Source organism: Leiobunum rupestre, chromosome 10 (genome assembly GCF_980474605.1).
Source record: "Leiobunum rupestre chromosome 10, qqLeiRupe1.1.hap1, whole genome shotgun sequence".
Taxonomy (NCBI): Eukaryota; Metazoa; Arthropoda; class Arachnida; order Opiliones; family Sclerosomatidae; genus Leiobunum; species Leiobunum rupestre.
In genome coordinates, this window is record NC_143393.1 from 42,117,734 (window position 1) to 42,143,727 (window position 25,994).

General features: G+C 34.8%; 1 protein-coding gene across 5 annotated transcripts in view; it reads right to left on the minus strand.

Moving 5' to 3' along the window:
* The window catches only part of LOC149925924 (uncharacterized), a 107,049-nt gene extending 81,684 nt beyond the window's left edge, over positions 1-25,365 (minus strand). For all 5 annotated transcript variants that reach the window (XR_016476872.1, XM_090160125.1, XM_090160126.1 and 2 more), the window contains exon 1: positions 24,980-25,365. The gene's annotated coding sequence lies outside the window, so the exon portion shown is untranslated. The remainder of the gene's footprint in view (positions 1-24,979) is intronic.
* Between the last annotated feature and the right edge of the window lie 629 nt (positions 25,366-25,994).

A 25,994-nucleotide genomic window follows, 5' to 3' on the forward strand; every position in this document is an offset into this window, starting at 1 on the left:
AATAAATAAAAGTTTTTGGGGAAAAGTATACATAAACACTGTTATTTACTTGAAACATGTTTTTACCTTTTCTCAAACATGTTTCAAATATTAAAAAAACGCGGTTTGAAATTCGAGAAGTAAACCGCATTCACATTTTAAAAACATTCAGTATCATATAAGCCACGGTATATCTATCCTTAATACGAGTTAGATGGCGTCTGTATCAATCGGCACGAAATTCAAATATGACAATACTACGTACGCCGGTTGTGGGGTCCAGCAAATTGGCCAGAAATCTCTAAAAATTAAAATTTCTTAATGCAACCGAAAGTAGTTCAAAAATTATCAGTACTAACCAGGGTTGGCAATTTTTTGATTTTTTTTTAAATCAAATAAATCGTTTTTTTATTTAAATCGGATTTTTATTGATTTTTTGATTTTAATTAAAATTTCAAAGTTTTATATAATTTAGTATCATAATTTTACCTAAAAAATGTTTTAATTTTTAAAGACTTAATCTATGTTTATGTATAATGAATTTATTAAATTTACGCTAATAATCATTTGTTTTAATTTTTTAAAACCATTTTTGGTATTTAACAAAATAAATTAGGCGGAATCTCCACCCACAGGTAGAATCCAATGCAACATTAGGGGGAAAGTAGAAGTAAGACTATATTTAAACCTAAATTATAGCAATTGGCGAGGTTTTTCTATTTCAAAAATACTATATAAAAATTGATTTAAATCAATGCTTTTTTTTAAATCATTAATTTAAATCACGATTTAAATCAAGCCAACCCTGGTACTAACTAAAAATAATTATTAATATTCATCTAAATCGATCCTAATTTAAGAAAAGTATGTAGATTTTAAAACGAAAATCGCTAAAAATTAATAAAATGGGCAGATTCCCCACTTCCGGGACCCCGATTTCACAAATCTTAACAATGCCGACGAGGACAGGATATTTCCAATTGATTGACGTATCATGTGTCATGGTACATCTAACGTACCGCGAAAAATCGTACGAGAACCATACGTGAAAATAATACACGCAAATCCCCAGGGATTGTGTGTAAAAAGGAGAGAAGTTTTAATCGGAAAACAGTCGAAAATAATCCCTCTCGTGTACAACCTGAAACGGGATGCGAGGGCCCCGAAGACAGATTCTTATGACGTTCATAAAGAAATAATTTATCCAAATCTCTCTCAACGGATTAGGGAAATTAGAAGACTAACACCAAAAATGACTTGGTTTTTCTCGTTTCATTTTTGGCTGTGGTTACAAAGGCTTAAGATAAAATAAAACTAGATGACTTTCCAAATTGTGCCGCTGTTGAGTTTGAAAAAGTTATGATAGGACCCCGGCGAATTCATTTTTTATTTAAGTACTTTTTTAATGATGTTACCTTTTTCGCGCCCCTGGTGGATAATCCGCCAAAAGGGGATTATTAAAAAACACTCCGCTATCCTGTTACGAAAGTACCCCTAGCATCATTATTCTTTGTTGAAAACTTTGAATATACATTGTCGGTTGATAAATGAGTATGGTCTAGAAAATTAGAGCTGTTATTAGCTAATAGGTAATTAATTTTCTTGTTTTATGGCACTTCGGCTAAATGAGGTGATTCTCTTATAGGTCTATTCAATTATATTAAGTGAACTGGGGCAGATTAAAAATATCTTTCATAGTGTCATCACCATATATTTATGTTAAATTCATGAATCATATTATAAGGATTAACCTTCCTCTTACTCTAAGGGGTGCTTAGGGTAATCTTGAGGACGCGTAGGGGCCGCCACTGCTCTTAATCTTGAGGACGCGTAGGGGCCGCCACTGCTCTTAATCTTAAGGACGCGTAGGGGCCGCCACTGCTCTTAATCTTGAGGGCGCGTAGGGGCCGCCACTGCTCTTAATCTTGAGGACGCGTAGGGGCCGCCACTGCTCTTAATCTTGAGGGCGCGTAGGGGCCGCCACTGCTCTAGAGCGTAAGATTGGTCCTAATTTTAAAACGCCTTTTAGTAAACATACATATATTATGGTTAAATATTTACATTTTGCACATTTGTTTGGACATAAAACTCCATTATTGACCCAATCAAGAATACTGTCGTCTGCTGAGCGTACAAATAAAGGAATTGAGAAAGAAAATGATAAAAAACCTCGAAGTAGAAACGACGGTTGGCCCGAATTAAGGACATTCCGCAAATACACGTAAAATTCACGAGGGCCATATGGACCCGAAAGCATTAGGGCGGATTTAAAACCAATAGCCTCCGCCCCCCCCCCCTACCCAACCCCCGAAAAATGAAGCAAATTGACAAAAACGATACGTCATTTCTCGGAGCGCAAACTTCACCTCGCCATTCCAGCGTTAACTGAAATGTCCAGAAACAACGTCGCTCCAGATTCCAATATAAAGCGGCACAGATTTTCGACCCTTTTGTTTAGGACCGAAAAAAAGGAGGTTTCTCGAAAGAGATCGGGTCTAGAATCCTTAAAATCACCCCTCCCCCCCCCCCTTCCAATTCGAAAGCAGGCCTTGAAATATGACTTTGGCTATTCCGACTCCAAAGAAATCGTGTCCTCTCGCTCTGTGCCAAACCGATCGACGTTTACTTATTTTTCTTCGTATAACTTTCATTTTTATCCTAACGACTACGAAATTCCTTAATCGAGGAAACAAATACAATACCTTTGGTAGTTTTACGTGGCGTATCTTTATCTTATTTGTGTATACCAAGAACGCGTAGAAGTAACTAAGAACTATCTACGATAATATTGTTCCCTTACTGCCATGATCATATACTTTTCAGAATGGAAACGCCCTAAGAATCTGTTTGTAGCGCCATCTGGAAAAAGAAACAGTGGGATATTTTCCCCCGCTCTGATTGAAGATTCAAACATGGGAAGATAATTTTTCAAGTTGACTAAAATATTATTATTTATAACTATAAAATAATAACAATACCAATAAATAATAATAATAAATTATAATTTGTAGTCCAAATTTTTCACAGCGATATGAAAATATAGGCACTAGAGGGCACCAGGCAATTTCCTGAGTTTGAGAAGTATCTAGAACTTCATGGTGCCACCTAGGAGCAACAAACACAAGGAGAACGCAGGTAGCCTTTAAACACGCTAACGCAGCGTTGTGTACATATTTCATTGGACGAGCCTTTACGCTGAACATTTTACGGGCGGGGGGAAGACAATTTTAAGAATTTTCGCCTTTCGACGGCAGCAGGCGCTAAAGCGTCTAACGAATGAAAAATGTACGCAAGAAAATGCACGACTTTTGACGAGTTGCGTTCTCCTTGTGTCGGGTGCTGTGTTTGTTGCGCCTAGATGCCACCATTTCACATTTACATAGTTCTTAGTTACTTCTACGTATTCTTGTTCATACCAAGAATGTATTTAATTATTTAGGACGAATGAATCACGCCCGAAATTTTCCCTGGCACGGGAGGATTCAGAAGGTAAATGTCACTAGTATACTCAGTTGCAGGTGAAATATCTAGTACATTTGGCGGAAAGATACTAGCAAGAATATCCGGTTAATCGTCGGCGCGAATTCCGAATTTGGTCTATTTACGGTTGAATTTCTAAGTAAACCCGCGCGCGTTATATAATTTTGGAAAATACCGTCTATTGCGTTATATTTCAAAGCGATATTTAATTAATTAACATAGATAGATAGTTAGTGTACCCGCTCGTGTCGTATAATTTTGGAAAATACCGTCTATTTAGTTATATTTTGAAAAGAAAATAATTAACATAGATAAAACTAAAATAATTGTAATAATTTATTTTTAGTACTACAAGTGAGGCATACCTAAAAATTTTCGTTTGGCTAGTCCAGGGTAAGTATAGAACGGTCAATGCCGAGATTACCATGTTGACGTACATTTGATGATTGTTTATGAGCATAATACTAAAAATACACTCTAATGAAACTTTAAAATAATTATCTACATTAAATATTTTGATCCCTTTGAAATTTACACAAGTCACTATAGACATTTCTAAAATGGATTAATGTGACCTTTAGGATTTCAACAGAAAATAGGCGAAATTCGAAATTCCCGCCGCCATTTTACTGGAAATTCGTACTAGTATCTTTTCGCCAAATGTACTAGATATTTCGCCTTTATTAACCTGCAACTGACAAGGAGACTACCCGAGGTGGTTATCACCGATTTTGTTGAAACTCGGGGGTTAGGTGGACCTTATGGTAGTAAGAAAATTGCCAACGGGAAAAGTTGCAATGGGCTTTAGTTTTCCCATGGCAACCGAAAATGATTTTGATCTCTCAAAACAAAAATCTCCATTTAAAAAAGCATGGGATTTTCTCGGTCTCGCAAAGCCCCAAATTTTTAAAAATTAAATTTTCAACACTTACCCAAAGAGATGAATTTGATCTATTTTGGCTAAAATTGATCAGTTTTGGTTAAATTTTAACAAAATTTGGGTAACGGAGAAAATCTCACGCTTTTTTTTAAATGAAGAGGTAAAAAAAGTTTCGGTTGCCATGGGAAAACTAAAGCCCATTGCAACTTTTCCCTTTGGCAATTTTCATAATACCATAAGGTCTACCTAACCCCCGAGTTTCAACAAAATAGGTGTGTTACACCTCGGGTAGTCTTCTTGTGAGTGTGTACTTCAATGGCGTCGGAAGACGTCAGCGTTAGGGAACCCATGAGAAACCGGGCTGATTCGATTTGACGATTCAAGGGAGGAGATTACTGATAGAGCGTGAGGGGGATTAGCAGTCGTCTCCACACAGTCATTCTCCCCTTCATAATAAATACATTCTTGTTCATACTGTTACTAAAAATATTGTAATTTATAAACAACATATTAGCTTTACCTATTTTCTTAATTTAAACATAATAGCTTTACCTATTTTCTTAATTTAAACATAATAGCTTTACCTATTTTCTTAATTTAAACATAATAGCTTTACCTATTTTCTGAATTTAAACATAATAGCTTTACCTATTTTCTGAATTTAAACATAATAGCTTTACCTATTTTCTGAATTTAACATAATAGCTTTACCTATTTTCTGAATTTAAACATAATAGCTTTACCTATTTTCTGAATTTAAACATAATAGCTTTACCTATTTTCTTAATTTAAACATAATAGCTTTACCTATTTTCTTAATTTAAACATAATACCTTTACCTATTTTCTTAATTTAAACATAATACCTTTACCTATTTTCTTAATTTAAACATAATACCTTTACCTATTTCCTTAATTTAACATAATAGCTTTACCTATTTTCTTAATTTAAACATAATAGCTTTACCTATTTTCTGAATTTAAACATAATAGCTTTACCTATTTTCTGAATTTAAACATAATAGCTTTACCTATTTTCTTAATTTAAACATAATAGCTTTACCTATTTTCTTAATTTAAACATAATACCTTTACCTATTTTCTTAATTTAAACATAATACCTTTACCTATTTTCTTAATTTAAACATAATACCTTTACCTATTTCCTTAATTTAACATAATAGCTTTACCTATTTTCTTAATTTAAACATAATAGCTTTACCTATTTTCTTAATTTAAACATAATACCTTTACCTATTTTCTTAATTTAAACATAATACCTTTACCTATTTTCTTAATTTAAACATAATACCTTTACCTATTTCCTTAATTTAACATAATAGCTTTACCTATTTTCTTAATTTAAACATAATAGCTTTACCTATTTTCTTAATTTAAACATAATACCTTTACCTATTTCCTTAATTTAACATAATAGCTTTACCTATTTTCTGAATTTAAACATAGCTTTACCTATTTTCTGAATTTAACATAATAGCTTTACCTATTTTCTGAATTTAAACATAGCTTTACCTATTTTCTGAATTTAAACATAATAGCTTTACCTATTTTCTTAATTTAAACATAATACCTTTACCTATTTCCTTAATTTAACATAATAGCTTTACCTATTTCCTTAATTTAACATAATAGCTTTACCTATTTTCTTAATTTAAACATAATACCTTTACCTATTTCCTTAATTTAACATAATAGCTTTACCTATTTTCTGAATTTCAACGTATTAGCTTTACCTATTTCCTTAATTTAAACATAATAGCTTTACCTATTTTCTTAATTTAAACATAATAGCTTTACCTATTTCCTTAATTTAACATAATAGCTTTACCTATTTTCTGAATTTCAACGTATTAGCTTTACCTATTTTCTTAATTTAAACATGCCTTTACCTATTTCCTTAATTTAACATAATAGCTTTACCTATTTTCTGAATTTCAACGTATTAGCTTTACCTATTTTCTGAATTTCAACGTATTAGCTTTACCTATTTTCTTAATTTAACATAATACCTTTACCTATTTTCTTAATTTAAACATAATACCTTTACCTATTTTCTTAATTTAAACATAATACCTTTACCTATTTCATTAATTTAACATAATAGCTTTACCTATTTTCTTAATTTAAACATAATAGCTTTACCTATTTTCTTAATTTAAACATAATAGCTTTACCTATTTTCTTAATTTAAACATAATAGTTTTACCTATTTTCTTAATTTAAACATAATACCTTTACCTATTTTCGGAATTTAAACATAATATCTTTACCTATTTTCTTAATTTAAACATAATAGCTTTACCTATTTTCTTAATTTAAACATAATAGCTTTACCTATTTTCTTAATTTAAACATAATACTTTTACCTATTTCCTTAATTTAACATAATAGCTTTACCTATTTTCTGAATTTAAACATAATAGCTTTACCTATTTTCTTAATTTAAACATAATAGCTTTACCTATTTTCTTAATTTAAACATAATACCTTTACCTATTTTCTTAATTTAAAAATAATACCTTTACCTATTTCCTTAATTTAACATAATAGCTTTACCTATTTTCTGAATTTCAACGTATTAGCTTTACCTATTTTCTTAATTTAAACATAATAGCTTTACCTATTTTCTTAATTTAAACATAATAGCTTTACCTATTTTCTTAATTTAAACATAATAGCTTTACCTATTTTCTTAATTTAAACATAATAGCTTTACCTATTTTCTTAATTTAAACATAATAGCTTTACCTATTTTCTGAATTTCAACGTATTAGCTTTACCTATTTTCTTAATTTAAACATAATAGCTTTACCTATTTTCTTAATTTAAACATAATACCTTTACCTATTTTCTTAATTTAAACATAATAGCTTTACCTATTTTCTTAATTTAAACGTATTAGCTTTACCTATTTCCTTAATTTAAACATAATAGCTTTACCTATTTTCTTAATTTAAACATAATAGCTTTACCTATTTCCTTAATTTAACATAATAGCTTTACCTATTTTCTGAATTTCAACGTATTAGCTTTACCTATTTTCTTAATTTAAACATGCCTTTACCTATTTCCTTAATTTAACATAATAGCTTTACCTATTTTCTGAATTTCAACGTATTAGCTTTACCTATTTTCTTAATTTCAACGTATTAGCTTTACCTATTTTCTTAATTTCAACGTATTAGCTTTACCTATTTTCTTAATTTAAACATAATAGCTTTACCTATTTTCTTAATTTAAACATAATAGCTTTACCTATTTTCTTAATTTAAACATAATAGCTTTACCTATTTTCTTAATTTAAACATAATAGCTTTACCTATTTTCTTAATTTAAACATAATACCTTTACCTATTTCCTTAATTTAACATAATAGCTTTACCTATTTTCTGAATTTCAACGTATTAGCTTTACCTATTTTCTTAATTTAACATAATACCTTTACCTATTTTCTTAATTTAAACATAATACCTTTACCTATTTCATTAATTTAACATAATAGCTTTACCTATTTTCTTAATTTAAACATAATAGCTTTACCTATTTTCTTAATTTAAACATAATAGCTTTACCTATTTTCTTAATTTAAACATAATAGTTTTACCTATTTTCTTAATTTAAACATAATACCTTTACCTATTTCCTTAATTTAACATAATAGCTTTACCTATTTTCGGAATTTAAACATAATATCTTTACCTATTTTCTTAATTTAAACATAATACCTTTACCTATTTTCTTAATTTAAACATAATACCTTTACCTATTTCCTTAATTTAACATAATAGCTTTACCTATTTTCTTAATTTAAACATAATACCTTTACCTATTTTCTGAATTTCAACGTATTAGCTTTACCTATTTTCTTAATTTAAACATAATAGCTTTACCTATTTTCTTAATTTAAACATAATACCTTTACCTATTTCCTTAATTTAAACATAATACCTTTACCTATTTTCTTAATTTAAACATAATAGCTTTACCTATTTTCTTAATTTAAACATAATACCTTTACCTATTTTCTTAATTTAAACATAATACCTTTACCTATTTCCTTAATTTAACATAATAGCTTTACCTATTTTCTGAATTTCAACGTATTAGCTTTACCTATTTTCTTAATTTAAACATAATAGCTTTACCTATTTTCTTAATTTAAACATAATAGCTTTACCTATTTTCTGAATTTCAACGTATTAGCTTTACCTATTTTCTTAATTTAAACATAATAGCTTTACCTATTTTCTTAATTTAAACATAATACCTTTACCTATTTTCTTAATTTAAACATAATAGCTTTACCTATTTTCTTAATTTAAACGTATTAGCTTTACCTATTTCCTTAATTTAAACATAATAGCTTTACCTATTTTCTTAATTTAAACATAATAGCTTTACCTATTTCCTTAATTTAACATAATAGCTTTACCTATTTTCTGAATTTCAACGTATTAGCTTTACCTATTTTCTTAATTTAAACATGCCTTTACCTATTTCCTTAATTTAACATAATAGCTTTACCTATTTTCTGAATTTCAACGTATTAGCTTTACCTATTTTCTTAATTTCAACGTATTAGCTTTACCTATTTTCTTAATTTCAACGTATTAGCTTTACCTATTTTCTTAATTTAAACATAATAGCTTTACCTATTTTCTTAATTTAAACATAATAGCTTTACCTATTTTCTTAATTTAAACATAATAGCTTTACCTATTTTCTTAATTTAAACATAATAGCTTTACCTATTTTCTTAATTTAAACATAATACCTTTACCTATTTCCTTAATTTAACATAATAGCTTTACCTATTTTCTGAATTTCAACGTATTAGCTTTACCTATTTTCTTAATTTAACATAATACCTTTACCTATTTTCTTAATTTAAACATAATACCTTTACCTATTTCATTAATTTAACATAATAGCTTTACCTATTTTCTTAATTTAAACATAATAGCTTTACCTATTTTCTTAATTTAAACATAATAGCTTTACCTATTTTCTTAATTTAAACATAATAGTTTTACCTATTTTCTTAATTTAAACATAATACCTTTACCTATTTCCTTAATTTAACATAATAGCTTTACCTATTTTCGGAATTTAAACATAATATCTTTACCTATTTTCTTAATTTAAACATAATACCTTTACCTATTTTCTTAATTTAAACATAATACCTTTACCTATTTCCTTAATTTAACATAATAGCTTTACCTATTTTCTTAATTTAAACATAATACCTTTACCTATTTTCTGAATTTCAACGTATTAGCTTTACCTATTTTCTTAATTTAAACATAATAGCTTTACCTATTTTCTTAATTTAAACATAATACCTTTACCTATTTCCTTAATTTAAACATAATACCTTTACCTATTTTCTTAATTTAAACATAATAGCTTTACCTATTTTCTTAATTTAAACATAATACCTTTACCTATTTTCTTAATTTAAACATAATACCTTTACCTATTTCCTTAATTTAACATAATAGCTTTACCTATTTTCTGAATTTCAACGTATTAGCTTTACCTATTTTCTTAATTTAAACATAATAGCTTTACCTATTTTCTTAATTTAAACATAATAGCTTTACCTATTTTCTTAATTTAAACATAATAGCTTTACCTATTTTCTTAATTTAAACATAATAGCTTTACCTATTTTCTTAATTTAAACATATTAGCTAACTCTGTAAGTAGTGCTTACAACGGTCAACTGTTCAGGTTATTCAGGTTGTAATTTTCAGATATCTAGCGATAATCAGCGGATCTGGTTTATCTTATTATTCCCCCCCTCAACAATCTTATCTGAGTTATCGGACTTATACGTTCTATCCGTATCTGGTTTGAACCAGTGTTGGGCATTTTCGTCAAAGAGCTCACTCATTGCTCGCACTCCTTAGCCTAATATCCGCTCACGCATTTTGAGCGGTAGAATCGGCGTTATTCTCTTTTCGCTCTTTTTTGAGCGGTAGAATTTGCGCTCCTCTCTTTCCGCTTTTTTTGAGCGATAAAATAAACGCTCCTCTCTTTTTACTCTTTTTTGAGCGATAAAATAAACGCTCCTCTCTTTTTACTCTTTTTTGAGCGGTAAAATAAGCGCTCCTCTCTTTTTACTCTTTTTTGAGCGGTAAAATAAGCGCTCCTCTCTTTTTACTCTTTTTTGAGCGGTAAAATAAGCGCTCCTCTCTTTTTACTCTTTTTTGAGCGGTAAAATAAGCGCTTATCTCTTTTTACTCTTTTTTGAGCGGTAAAATAAGCGCTCCTCCTCTTTTTACACAAAAATGTGACCCATGAATATGATATAATCCTATTTGCGGTCACACTATTGACAAACTACAGCGCCCTCTATATTCAAACATTATAACGACTCGCTAAATGTAAATTAATGGAACTTAGTCGGCAAAACTATCGCAATTGCTTTGATTTTGTTTCTGGTGGGAGTATAGTTTAGTGGTACGTGATTCCCGATAGAAAAACCTTCCCTTGTTATCAACTAGGAGCAACAAACACAAGGAAAACGCAGCTAGCCTTTAAACACGCTAACGAAGGGTTATGTACGCATTTCATTGGACGAGCGTCACGAGCCTTTACGCTGAACGTTTTACGGGCGGAGGGGAAGACAATTTCCGAATTTTCCCCTTCCGCGGGCAGCAGGCGCTAAAGCGTCTAGCCAATGAAAAACGTACGCAAGAAAATCCACGACTTTTGACGGGTTGCGTTCACCTTGTGTGGGGTGTTGTGTTTGTTGCTCCTAGGTTATCAAAGACCTGTTATAATTAGTTCACTTTGAAATGCCTCGGCTCGCTCAACAACGGGTTGAATAAAAATCAGCGAACCCGATCGAATCATTCATAAATTGGATGCCCGAGGCCTGCTCACTCTTGGCCTCGGCAGTTCCATGGTAGTGCCATTTGGACGGTAACCCAAACGTTGTAGGTTCGATTCCAGCTCGAGGTGATATGATTTTTCTCAGTCACTCTGGTATGGGAACCATACGCGGAAGTATTCCTTAATTTAAAAGAAACTTCAATAAATGAAAAACTATAATTATAAAAATAAGAATATTAACAATATAAAATAACAGGAATCCATACCTCTACTTGGAATGCTTATCCTGCCGTATCGCGTATGGTAAGATCACCCTGACGGCTTTGGCCCCGCCTACGAGAGAAAATATCCCCTCTGCGCGCACTCCCCTCTCACGTTGTTGTTTGTTAAGTTTACATACGAACGTCAAAAAAACCCTCAACCACATCGAGACGAAAATCTCCCGCGATAAGCATTCCAACTATTTTCCACGACGGTATGAAAATGTGGACAGGAGATGGAGAAGTATAACTTCATGGTGCCAGCTACGAGCAACAAACATAGCACCCCACACAAGGAGAATTCAACCCGTCAAAAGTCGTGCATTTTCTTGGGTACAATTTTCATTGGTTAGACGCTTTAGCGCCTGCTGCCGTCGGAAGGGGAAAATTCGGAAATTGCCTTCCCCCTTTCCGTACAACGTTCAGCGTAAAGGCTCGTCCAATAAAATTTGTACACAACACTGCGTTAGCGTGTTTAAAGTCTAGCTGCGTTCTCCTTGTGTGGGCTGGTGTGGTTGTGGCTCCTAGGTGCCAGCATTTGAAATTTTCATAGTTCTTACGTCGCAGTTACTTCTAGTCGTTCTTGGTACCGCTCATGGGAGAAATTAAACGAGTTAATTCCACTCCAGAAAACATAGTTTATTACGCGTAGACTAATTTCCCTACGCGTTGAGCCTGGCTATTAAGTGCTACATAGGCCATGGGGGCTCCTATGTGGTCTTTATTCCTTCCTGGTGCTTTAATAATAAATAGAAAAGTATATTTTTATAAGCAAGTCTCTAACGCGTGATCTCGGCGGCCGGTCGATGTGTCGGAAATGTTACCTTACTTTTCGGACCGTCAAGAAATCTCGCGACAAAAAAAAAGGACGGAAAACACCAAAAGTAAGAAATCGAGATTCGAGGCCGTTAGAAAGAGCGAGGCACGTCTTTTTTGGGGCTGACGAAGAGATGCCGACAATTTTTGTGGTTCGATCGGTGACAGAGAAAATAGCCTGTCTTTTAACTTAGATGAAGACCCCCAAAAAAATACACGGACCCAAGTCAGTAGTGTCTCATCGAAAAAATGTCACAATTTTGAAAGGGTGCGATCAGGAAATACACTCTTTTAAGAAACGTTTACTGGGCGCCGCCATTATCGTACAGACAACCAACGAGCCAGCCCTCTACCGCAGAAATTTCATCCCCCAAAACCGTTTTTTTCATCACCCTACCCGTAGACTGTAAGGTAATGGCGGTCGATTGGGAAGGCGCGTTTAAGAGTCTATACACTCTTGGACCAAAGATATTTACGGATTTAATACCAAATCTTTTATGGGAGAGGTGACACCTAATTTCGGAATTTTAAAGATCGACATTCTGAAGGTCGAAATCTTATTTTCAAGGTCACTTTGTTTGTATTAGTTATATTTGTTATTAATAATAATAATAATCAGCTAGGCTAATAGCCAAGGCACCACCTTAGGCCTAAGTCATCGAGCGACTTTTAACGCCATTAATGCAGGTGGCCGGGTTACAACGCGTAGGAGGGTGGTGGCAAGCCCTGTATGCCACGCGAGCCAACAGCTCCCTACACTAACTATTACCGTTAACCTCTAAAAGTTTTTATGGAAGGGGAAACCGAAGAGCTCGGGGGAAAACCCCTTAAACCAGTGGGGAGAGAACTCGCAAACTCAACGCAGAAGATTTCTCTCATTATATATTAAAAACCGAGAGATGGCGCGGCAAGCAATTGCGAATTTTGAAAGACGCCCAAAACTGGAGTGAGATATCCAGTAGCAAGTGATTCATTCAAGCTGCTAAGTAAGAACTTAGCACACAGCGAAGGAAAATCTCGCCTCTAAACCACGCCCATTTCTATGAGAATAATCAGAGCCACCACAGTCTTCCTTAGACATTCCGAGTGTATACATATATAATTTCCTGGTAACACAATCTAAAATATCACCTCGTGTTTCTTTTTTTCTCGAGTGGAAGCAAAGTAGAATGATCAAGGACGACTCAATTTGGTCAGGAATCGTCGGTTTTTTGCGATATTCGTGAATATTCTATAGTGGCCCACCTAGGGTTTTTTTGGTGTTCTAATAAAAAATCAAATATTTTAAATTAAGTTTAAAATGTTAGATTCTAGTTACAATTTTCAACTAAGATTGGTATTTTCAGCGTTTTTAGAGATATTTTTTAACAACTTCGATTTTCCAGCTCTATGTTTCACCGTAATGCGGAGAAGTAGTAAAACATTCATAAGGGCTTTAAAACAACGCCACCGACAACTATATTTGTCACTGAATTTATTAAATCTAAACTATGGAAAAAAGTTGTCCAACCATCTCTCTAAAATCTACTATTTTTTTATGTTTAACTTTAGTTATTTCTCCCCACCCCCCCACCGAAATGCAGGGATATGCGAACCTTAAGGTTTGTAAAAACTTATTTTCTTAAATTGAGTTATTTGTCTCGCTCTTCGGCCTTTGTAAAATAAAATATTGCGTAGCTTAAAAAATGTCTATAAATAAAACCATTGTAAATATAAAATGTAAAATTGTAAAAAAATCTAGAGTTAAAAGGTTAAAATATAAAAATCAAACTAGTATGATTTTTATCTTGGTATACTAAACTTAATTGTGTATTATAACCTTTAAACCTTAAATACTGTGTAAAAAAATAATTTGATTCGAAAACTCACGATTGTAATGAAACTTAGAACGTCAGAATTAATTTAGATTTTAACGAGTTCGGCTGCAAAGCAGCGCGTTCTGCAAAGCAGATATTTTGTTTCCTAACGATTACTCCAAATGAGTGCAATTGTAAATAGTATAAATAAATAAGTATTTTAAATTTAGTGAAGTAGGGATTTATTTTAACAGTTACAATTAGTTTACAAGGAAAAAGGGCCACGTATAGTTGAAAATAAGCTCTCCCAGGCCGTGCAGTTTTCGCGGCAACATTTTGGTGCCGAAACCCGGGACAATTGTTGAATATCACAAACCAGTTAACTTTGAATCAAGATGACTACCAGAAGTAGAACCGCAGAGTTGGCTAAGACCAAGCTGAGTAAGGATATTATCAAAGCAGCAGCGAGCAAATTAAGAGATTAATTGGAGATATTAGTTAATGGCCAGATGGCGGCCATTGACGACATTGAAGAGACGTTGGAACTGCTATCATTAAAAGAGATCGAGCTCTACGAAGTGGCCCGAAAGTACGAAGACCTCACAGATGACTTTGCGACACTTTTAAATATATGAATAAGAATTAGGGTCAGGTTGTCTAGGGGTATTAAATGATCCAAAAATAAAGTGTCAGCATTAGAGATAATACACACGTGGTTTAATGAAACGATCAAATTAATATTACGTTGGTAACCAAGTACAAATATAAAAGTTATTGCCCCACTAATGAAGACAGTTTATGGAACATGGCTCTTGTTTAAACGTGTTGTTCTTACATATAGAAAAATAGTCCTTCGATGATTCCATCGGCTGAAGTTCCTGGGCTCCATAACGAAACGCGGAACGCGATACATTAATGCGTAAACTATTCGGACGCGAATTAAAGTTGTCGCCGACACATTACTCGTTTCGTTTACCGCGAAACAGTAAGATGGAAAATCACGAACTGGGGGACCGGCGAGCCGGTCGCCATTGTCACGAAGGAGCGAGAGGACAAGTTGTGGTCATCTTCGGGTCGAGAGACCAAGAGAGAAAAGGTTCACGCACGTGGCCCTATTTAAACTTTTCGTGTGCCATCGCTACTACGGGATCTAAAACAGTCTTCCCAAAACTCGAGAGTTGCTACAGGTGAAGCAATACTCCGCGAGAGTCCAACGCGCACTTGGGGAAAACCATGGCCAACCGATGTATTAAAACACGGGGGACACCCATAAATATGTATAAAGTTCAATATACGAATTATTTTCGTTACAACTTGGAGGAACTGGAGTTGGAGCTGAAGGCTGCACATGAATTTCGAGACTACATAACTCTTTGGAAACATAAAGCGAATCGTCGGATAAGGAAAGAAACAACAAATATCGCGAGAAGTGATTCGGTTTCGGATTCCGTGAGTGTCGCGTCTTCAGCGCGCTCGCGACCGGTTCTTAATTTACCGCTACTTGATTAGCCTTTTTGAATGTCTTCGCGTTGTCTGAATATACGACAGCCGGAATTCCTCTTCTTAAAATCATGCGACGAAATGCGAGTAAAAAGTGAGAAGTGTTTAGAGACGGTACTAACTCCAAATGCAGAGTTCTTGAAACTGCACATGTAAATAAACATATATATGCTTTCTCCAGTTTCTTATTATTCTTGACATAAATTGGCCCTGCAAAGTCGATGCCAATTATCGAAAACGGTGGAGACTGTGCAATTCTCCGTAGAATTATAGTATAAGGTATCCGTCGCCATTTGGTTTTCTAATTTTTTTTTTTTAACAATCAATGAACAATACAATTTTTTTTTTTTTCAAATAAACCCCCGCTTTTCGAGAAACATTGAGACTTTATGGTTTATTTTCACAATCATAAATAACGTTATTCTATCCAATATAGGTAGAATATAAAGAGCCATTTTTAGTTCCACATCGAGATATATATATCGAAGTGAGACTATTGCTATGGACGGATTGTCGTTAAGTGTTGTTTGTCGTGGAAAAGCGACGACACGGTAGATGGAGCTGCGAAAAATAATTCATTATTAATATAACTTATATTAACGCCGGCGCCGGGACTCGAACACAGATAGCTGCGGGCCGCGTAGTCTCCAAAAACCGACGCCTCTACCAACCGAGCCACACCGCTCTGAAAAATGTTACTCTGAACTTCTAATCTTTCTCTGCAACGCGTGGGGATTTGTCAAGTTAAGTTGTCGCAATTCCTGTTCGTTTTTCCGCGTTATTTTACGTATATTTACGGCGTTTTAGGGTCAAGTTAACTTCAAACTTCGCCTCCCCCCCGCCCCAATTTCGACCCCCTTATCGAAACCGTGTATGGTCAGAAGTAATAATTTAGTGTGGAACTTTCTTATCGAAACCGTGTATAGTCAGAAGTAATAAATAAGTATGGCACTTTCTTATCGAATGCGTTTATATGTGGCACAAAATAATATTATCGCCTTCTTGGCGAACTTGTATAGTTTGTATAGTTGGTCCAGAGATTTGGTCTCATTCGATAGAACTCTTTGACGCGCACGCAAGTGCCGTTAATTTCCGCCCCCTCCGACAAACCCCTTTAAAGGGAAAGTGACCGAAAAAAAACAAGTTGGTCTCATTCGATAGAGCTCTTTGACGCGCACGCAAGTGCCGTTAATTTCCGCCCCCTCCGACAAACCCCTTTAAAGGGAAAGTGACCGAAAAAAACAAGTTGGTCTCATTCGATAGAGCTCTTTGACGCGCACGCAAGTGCCGTTAATTTCCGCCCCCTCCGACAAACCCCTTTAAAGGGAAAGTGACCGAAAAATACAAGTTGGTCTCATTCGATAGAGCTCTTTGACATAAATACATTCTTGCAATAATATGATTTATGCAGTTGTTAATAATCCATATCAAATATCTGCTCTAAGAAAATACTAATTTTATCACCGAGATAATATAAAATCACATGGCCTGAACAGCTTTAGTATTGGTTTGCCCACCCGGGTATCCTGAGGATGGGCGGTCGCCACTCTTTAACATAGGATGGTAAATTATATATCAAACGCTAGGAAATCATATGGCCTCAACAGTTTTTTTATTAGTTTGCCTATCTGTGTCTACTGGTCCTAAAGGGGTCGGAGGGCCCTAAAGGGGTCGGAGTGTGCAATAACTGGTGGCTTTACCGGGGAGTTGGGGTCCGGCTCTTGTAACCCATAAGGGCGGTGGCGCACTGGGGTATGTTAGCTCTGATCAAATGGTCCTATCTCCACCTCCGACTTCGGTCAGGTTTGGGCTGGATACTGAGCTTCGGCTCAGGCTAACGGAGAGGGTCCGTGCAAACTGGCCGCCTCGGCGGATTGGGTAACCTGCTGTGGGGCGGTGGGCCTCCGTATGAGGGCCCGGCAGTCCTGTTTCCCGGCCTTTTGGAGCCACACCAGGATCTCCGGTGCCAGCTGTGCCGGGTTACTTGGGCTGCTGTGTGCTCGTCGTTCCCCTTTAGGAGCTCTCTCAAAAGGGTTTGACTCCTTACCTACGTAGGTAGGGTGTCGGCTGGAGTTGCTACAGCATCCACTCTTAATCCCACTGCTGTGTGCGAAGTGGGGATTGGTCCACCCATTGCTGCACCTTCTGCTGGGTTGAGTGGCTTGCGTCAAAGGTGAGACCATCAGTAGTAGGGTTCTGCTACCCATGCTGGATTTGTCACCTGTCCGGGCTAGGGGGACGCTGGCGTAGGGCACTATGATGATAGGCCTCCGGTGGTATGGTCTTTGTTACTAGGTACACCGGGCTATAAATTCTGACACACTGTACCTGTGTCTACTAAGGGTGTATGGGTTTGCCCACTCGAATACACTGATGTGGAACTAATATTACGGCCTGGGCCGACTTGTTGACTTTACGATAGCCGGAGTAATGCACCTCATTTTTATTGGCCGACGAAACGTCGCAGAAATAGTAGAAAATCATAAATAAGCACCTATATTACGAAATTTCCAAAATTCTTAGTGCCGTGGGCAATACGACTAACTAAATTAAAATTAACTAGCAATATTTTGGAAAAGGCGTATTTTTTTTCGGGTACGTTTTAGTTTTTAACTGAGTGTCGGACCCCTCGTATACAACAGTGCTTACGCGCCTACGGCGCGCGTACATCAACCCAACCTAACCTATCCTATCCTATCCTATCCTACGGAGCCTACGCGCCTTCGCCGCGCGTACATCAACCTAATCTAACCAAACCTACGGTGCCTACGCGCCTTCGGCGCGCGTACATCAACCTAACCTAATCTAACCTAACCTATCTCTAACCGTAACCCTAATTTAACCTAAACTAAGAATTAAAAGACAAAACTGGGACCTTAAATTAAATAAAAATAATATTAATCATTATTTGAATAGCAAAAATATTAAATCGTTGTTAAGTCCAAAAGTAGTAAGACTACCGACGTGTACCCTACTATCTATCAATCTATCAAAATGAATAAATACGACCAAATTTGCTCTGTATATTCTACTTATATTGGATAGAATAACGTATTTTTTAATTTTGAAAATAAACCATAAATTCTCAATGTTTCTTGAAAAGCGGGGGTTTATTTTAAATAAAATTGGTTTGTCCATTGATTGTTTAAAAAAAAATTGAATAAAAAAGAAAATGGCGACGGATACCTCCTACTATAATTGTACCCAATTATCTCCTTCGGTAATGGAGCAGTGTCAACAGCACACGACTTAGCGTTCATTCTCTTACATATAGTGCATTTTCTAAGTACGTTCTGGGTCAGATGTCTCGCTGTGGTGATCCAATAAGTTTCCCGTAATCGCGTTAGAGTTTCTTGGACGCCGCCATGAAGAGTTTGTAAATGACTTCACCATACTAAGAGTTCCGCTAAACGCTGGTTTTTCAAAATTATAATAGGGTGCTTCTCATGATACTCCATATTCGATTTTTCAAGTCTGAAGCCCACGCGGAGTACCTTATTTTCATTATAAGCTGGTCGAAGCGTAGTAATTTTCGAGTTCTTGAGCGGTTTGTTTTCATTTATTGCTATTATTTCTCGAGAGACTATTATAAAAGCCCTCATTTGTAGTAATCGTTAGGAAACAAAATATCTGCTTTGCAGAACGCGCTGCTTTGCAGCCGAACTCGTTAAAATCTAAATTAATTCTGACGTTCTAATTTTCATTACAATCGTGAGTTTTCCAATCAAATTATTTTTTACACAGTATTTAAGGTTTAAAGGTTATAATACACAATTAATTTTAGTATACCAAGATAAAAATCATACTAGTTTCATTTTTATATTTTAACCTTTTAACTCTAGATTTAAGAAAATAAGTTTTTACAAGGTTTGGGTTCGTGTGATAGGTAAAAAGGGACTTTGTAAACAAATCGAGGTAACCAGCGTAAAAAAGTAAACTTAAACAGTATTTAAAGTCCCTGCTGCTTGGTTTTGCGCTTATTGAAGCCTACTTTCAGGGGCTAGTAGTCCTCACTTTGAAGCTCTCTGGCGCTCTTTTAACTCATCGTAGGAAAATGGGGAAAACCGGCATACTTCTCAACTCACCCCCTACAACTCCTTACAATTTTTGCATCAACATTTGAAACACCCTGTATAATAAACGCGAAATGTGAAAAAGAAAGGTTTAGGGAGTCTATGCTTTATTTGGGTTAAAAGGTGGTACTTGGGCCAATAGACCACAACAATCTTAGGGTTAACCGCCGCAACAAACCAACTAAGCAACAGTGACACTGGATGGAGCGGACAATATTGGAACTCATTGGGCATTGCAACCGAAATACTACATGTTATATTCCCATTATAACTAAAAATTATTTCTTCGCTAGAATTTTACACATTTTAAAGTTTTAGCAAGAACAGATCGAAGCGACTGAGAGCATAAAGATAAAAGTGTATAGTTTGTCAATGCAAGAAAGCTATAAGTCGCATGTTGACTTGGCCCTCTAACCAAAAATGTACATGAGGTTAAAAATTAAAATATTTTGAACTTGATTTGATTCACACGTTACCATGATGCACTTTTTTTCGAATTTTGTAGGTGGAGCTTAATTAACCAAAATTTTGTACTCGTCATCGGTGGATCAATAATACTACTATATTTACAAACAATCATATTAATTATATTTAAATTAATGTAATATTTCATTTTTTAACAATCAATTTTAATGTATTTACAGTTAAAGGTTTCAATAGTAATATAATTAAAACGAGTTATTTTTAATAGAAATCATTATGTTAAACTTTTTAACTTTGAAATTATTTAATGTACATGTATTCAATATTTAGAAATTTTAAAAAGACATTTGTGGTTGCCTTTCAATCAACAGAGGGCGTCACGAAATTATTAGTAGGCGGGGCCTGAAAAATAAGTCGTAGATCACGTAACCACTTGGTTTTGGTAGAGGACGACCTTTTTTAATGTAACTAGCGTCAGCTATTTCCATGTGGTAGAAATGTGACATCACATTTACCATCGGAAAAATTCGCTTAACCTGTATATTAGATGATCCACCATAAATATTAACTCTCATAATACCTTTAAACTCATCAATATAGCCCCAAAGGAATAATATATAGAAGTTCAACGCATAAAGCGTATATGATACTATCATAAGTAAACTAACAGACATAAGTATCACTTCGACCGCTTTCGGTTAATGATAGTCAGGAAACAAGAAACCCGCCACAGCCTACTCTCTTCGTTGGCCAAATAACTGCCTGCTTAGAGTGATGGCGATAAATAAAATAAATTCAAAAATAATTTCAGTTTATTACGTTACTTGTGGTATAATTATGTAGGGTTAACCCTTCACCCATATAGGGTTACTGAAATGCTTCGACATATATGGTCGATGGTGCCAATTTAAGTCTTGGGCACCAAAAATAAACAGGTATTTTACCCCCGCTTAGGCATTTAGTTTATAGTTTGACTCAAATAGCGGATATAGCGTAACATACTGCCACTACTTAAAATAATTATCAGCTAGGCTTATACCCAAGGCACCACCTTAGGCCTAAGTCAGCAAGCGACTTTTAAAGCAAGCCCTTCATGCCACGCGAGCCAACAGCTCCCTACACTAACTATTACCGTTAACCTCGACAAGTTTTTATGGAAGGGGAAACCGAAGAACTCGGGGGAAAACCCCTTTAACTAGTGGGGAGAGAACTTGCAAAATCAACGCAGAAGGAGTTCTTCCGTGTTTTCACCCAGTGCCACAAGCTGGGATCGAACCCGGCTCCTAACACAATCTATAGTTTGATTTTTCGATATCCGCCCCTTCTTCACATCAGTATGTAGAAGAAGCCCCTCACCCATAATGGGTTCCTATCATACTTCTGATTATCGCGCTACTTGTATTATAGTTATGTAGGGTTACTGTCATACTTCTGATTATCGCGCTACTTGTAGTATAGTTATGTAGGGTTACTGTCATACTTCTGATTATCGCGCTACTTGTAGTATAGTTATGTAGGGTTACTGCCATACTTCTGATTAGTGTGCTACTTGTGGTATAGTTATGTAGGGTTCCTGTCATACTTCTGATTGTTGTGCTACTTGTGGTATAGTTATGTAGTGTTCCTGTCATAGTTCTGATTATTGTGCTACTTGTGGCATAATTATTTAATAATAAAATAATTATCAGCTAGGCTAATACCCAAGGCACCACCTTAGGCCCAAATCATCTAGCGACTTATAATGCCTTTTAACAGGTGGCTGGGTTATGGATAACCCCTCATCGATACAGGGTTCCTAACTTCCTATAATACTTCTGATTACTGCGCTACTTGTCGTATAGTTATAATAATAATAATCAGCTAGGCTAGTACCCAAAGCACCACCTTAGGCCTAAGTCATCGAGCGACTTTTAAAGCCATTAATGCAGGTGGCCAGGTTAGATTGCGTAGGAAGGTGGTGGCAAGCCCTTCATGCCACACGAGCCCACAGCTCCCTACACTAACTATGTAGGGTTCATGTCATACTTCTGATTATTGCGTTACTTGTGGCATAATTATTTATGGATAACCACTCACCCATATAGAACACCGATAACACGGAACTTAAAAAATAAAAAGGCACTGTCCCAAAAAAAAGGTGAAAGCACCCGAGCAACTCCCCATTGGACCATATACCGGAGAAAGCATAAACAATTTAAAGGACAGAGCGGCTTTTAGTGCCATCTAACGTCACGTTCGTGGTTCTTCCTCGGCGTTTTTCGAAGGCTGTTGCGCGCGCCTCCACGGAACGAAGGAGCCAACTCTGGTCAACTCTTTAGGGAGAAATAACGAAAGCTAAACCCTATCGACAGTGTTATTATAGATGGGTTGATGGTAAAGTCTGCCTATAGGTTCTCGAGGCTTTGAGACAGACTGAATTAGGCCTTGGCTGAGGCCCGAAAGCGCGGGAACGGTAGGACGCGTGGGAGGATATCGTCGAAATGGCCTACTTCGATGTCTTTTAAGAGTTTTAAAAGTCTGTCGGAAGTCTGTGTTTAACTAGGGATCCGTGTCACTAGAGTTTGCTGGAATTCCCTTTCTACTTTGAGCGGCTCTACTACCTTGTAGAAAATGGCGTCTCGAAACTCTCGATCGTCAACGGCCAAGGCTTATCTCCGACGCAAAAGCCAGGAAGAGAATATGACGGGCGTGGACTGGTGGAATTCGTCTTGGGTTAATGGTCATTCACCCACTCTCGCTCAAAAAAGGTGACGCCCATATTGATTCTCCCCGCCGTTATATGTACCGTCATAAACTTACTCGCGTGTCATAGATACGAAAGCGGTTATTGGCGAATTCTATTTATAATTTCCATTACATTACGAGCGATCGGAGAGTGCTCCCAGAGTACTCCGAGAGCGTCGAAACCCTGTTTAAACCTGATACCCCAATTTGTATTAATTTCTTACTAAGAAGAAAACAAATTAAGTGTTTTTCATATTTAACGTTGCCATTTTACCAAAACTGTTCGACACGTTTTTAAATATTTAAATTAATGCGAGATTAAAAAATAAATTTACGTGGCCTATTTACGAAATAACTCGATGCTAAAACAGCCTAATTATGCTAAATTTTAATAACTCTTCTACGATTAAACGATAAATTTTTAAGTTTCTTCATTAATTAAATAAAGTTAATTCATTTTCTTCATTAATTAAATAAAGTCAATTTTATATTCTTCATTAATTAAATAAAGTTATTTTCATTTTCTTCATTTATTAAAGTTAATTTCATTTTCTCATTAAGTTAATTTCATTTTCGCATTAAGTTAATTTCATTTTCTCATTAAGTTAATTTCATTTTCTCATTAAGTTAATTTCATTTTCTCATTAAGTTAATTTCATTTTCTCATTAAGTTAATTTCATTTTCTCATTAAGTTAATTTCATTTTCTCATTAAGTTAATTTCATTTTCTCATTAAGTTAATTTCATTTTCTCATTAAGTTAATTTCATTTTCTCATTAAGTTAATTTCATTTTCTCATTAAGTTAATTTCATTTTCTCATTAAGTTAATTTCATTTTCTCATTAAGTTAATTTCATTTTCTCATTAAGTTAATTTCATTTTCTCATTAAGTTAATTTCATTTTCGCATTAAGTTAATTTCATTTTCGCATTAAGTTAATTTCATTTTCTCATTAAAGTTAATTTCATTTTCTCATTAAAGTTAATTTCATTTTCTCATTAAAGTTAATTTCATTTTCTTCATAAATTAAATAAAGTTAATTTCATTTTCTTCATTAATTAAATAAAGTTAATTTCATTTTCTTCATTAATTAAATAAAGTTAATTTCATTTTTATCATTAATTAAATAAAGCAATTTAATATTTAAACACAAACTCAAATCTCAAATTTTCTAATACATATAAATTCTTCGAAAAACCTATTCCCGAAAAACTCATTAGTAGAACGGGAGACAAAACAAAATGTGATTTACTCTCCTGTTAAATTTAGTTATCATTATTTCTATTGTGTATTTCTGTATTTTTCTACTATTTTTTTTATAGAAATTGGTTAAAAAAAAATTTAAGTCTAGACCGAGCTATCGTCAGGCCCAGAAAAATTCTTTATTCCAATAAAACCCTCTCACGAAAATCTACACTTTAGTATTGTTTCGTTTCATATATTTTTAATAGGCTTTGGTTATATTCGTAGCTATAAGTAACATAACACATATAAGTAAGACACTCATAGCCTAATCCGCGCATTTTTCCTTACCTTTCAATGTCACTAACAAAGAAGTACAAGAACTAGCAACTAATTTGCTTACAGGTAGCCACGTAGCGGCAAACGCGAGAAGTTAAAACTGTTGGATTTTCGTCTACAAAGCAGACGTTTTCTGATTTGTAGTAGACATGGTCTGCCTTGAACTTTATTAACTTCTTAACTCGACGCTAAGTGGCTTTACATTAACTTAAAAAGGCCAATTCTTAGAAAATCTCGGTTGATTATATATTCAACACAAAATACGTTTAATTATTATTTTTCCCAAAGTAAGAGTTAGTTCCCCTTTGGAAAGAGTTTTAAATTTCGCCTCAGTACCTCCATTAGGACATTTGAACCGCTGCACGATCTAAAATTACATCATACTTTGGGTAACCAAAGTTTAAAAAAAAAAGAAAATGCTATCCCAAAATACCCACATCGCGAGTTCTACTTCACCCCTAAATGTATCGGTCACGCGAAATTCAATTTCAAAGCGAGAAAATGCAATTTTGGGGGGGTTAGCGATTCTCCTAAAGCTCTCGAGATAAAAGAAACCTTTTCAAGAGGAGAATCGGGATATGCTAAGAAAGATACGTGGGGGAGAAGGGCGTTTTCATGTACGAAATATACCCTTTAAATAATAAACGATTGTTCAAAGGCTTACCTCGCCAATTGCCATCATCATCGCAGCGTCAGAAACACACCAGAGCCCGTTCGGGAGCGCGCGCCGCCCGTAAATCAAAATTTCCACACGCAAAACGTTTCCCGAAAAACGCGACTTTTCCTATCGAGTTCTTAAGCCTTTGCTGCCTGGTTAAAAAAGAAAACAACGAAGTAGTTCTGCAGCTCGCGACCGTGGATTCCTCGTTGACTGTCATTATCTAAAATGTGGCCTTAATCCCGATAGATACGTAACTAGCGCCACCGGACCCTTACCGACTCTTTTCAGACCTATTATTACGTAATCGTCTCTCCAAATTTCACTTCCGACTAAACCGTATATTTCCGCTTTTGGAACTAATAGTAGACAAAGGCTTGAGCTAAAAGATATCGGCCCAACGTCCGTTACGGCAGCCTTTGGCTTTGTACTAGTTTTGACATCTGGAATAAAAGGAATATCGGCCGCTGGGCCCTGGCCAGAATTTATAGATCAAACGAGACCCATTTAGTCGATGACTTAAAAACAAACTATCGGGTTTAGATAAGAGAGTGAACAATGGATTTCTACTTAAATCGATTCAGAAAAAAATATCGCGATTAAAAAAGTGCAAATGAGGTCTTGCCTCGACTAAAAATACGTCAAGGTCTGATGGTCAAAACAAAAATGTTGCTTAGTTTTAATGTCGGCTTTAGCATCACGGACATCTGTTACCTTGGATACTATTATGTGACACCAATATTACAGGACGGTCGAAATGGTAAAGATATTGGTAATTAGTGCCATCTTCTGACAGTCTGGTGGCCCTAATGCACATTGTTAAAGGAGTATATAGTCTTTGTCTATTCAAAATTAAGGATGGTTTTTACGAAAGCGTCTACGCAAAAAATCCCCGTTAGGCCTAACACAATATTTTCACGTTCACGCAAAAAACACCCGTTAGGCCTAACCTAAATAATAAGCTCCATAGTTACTATAATAACTAACTATAGACCTAACACTATTTATGCGGTGACGCTCG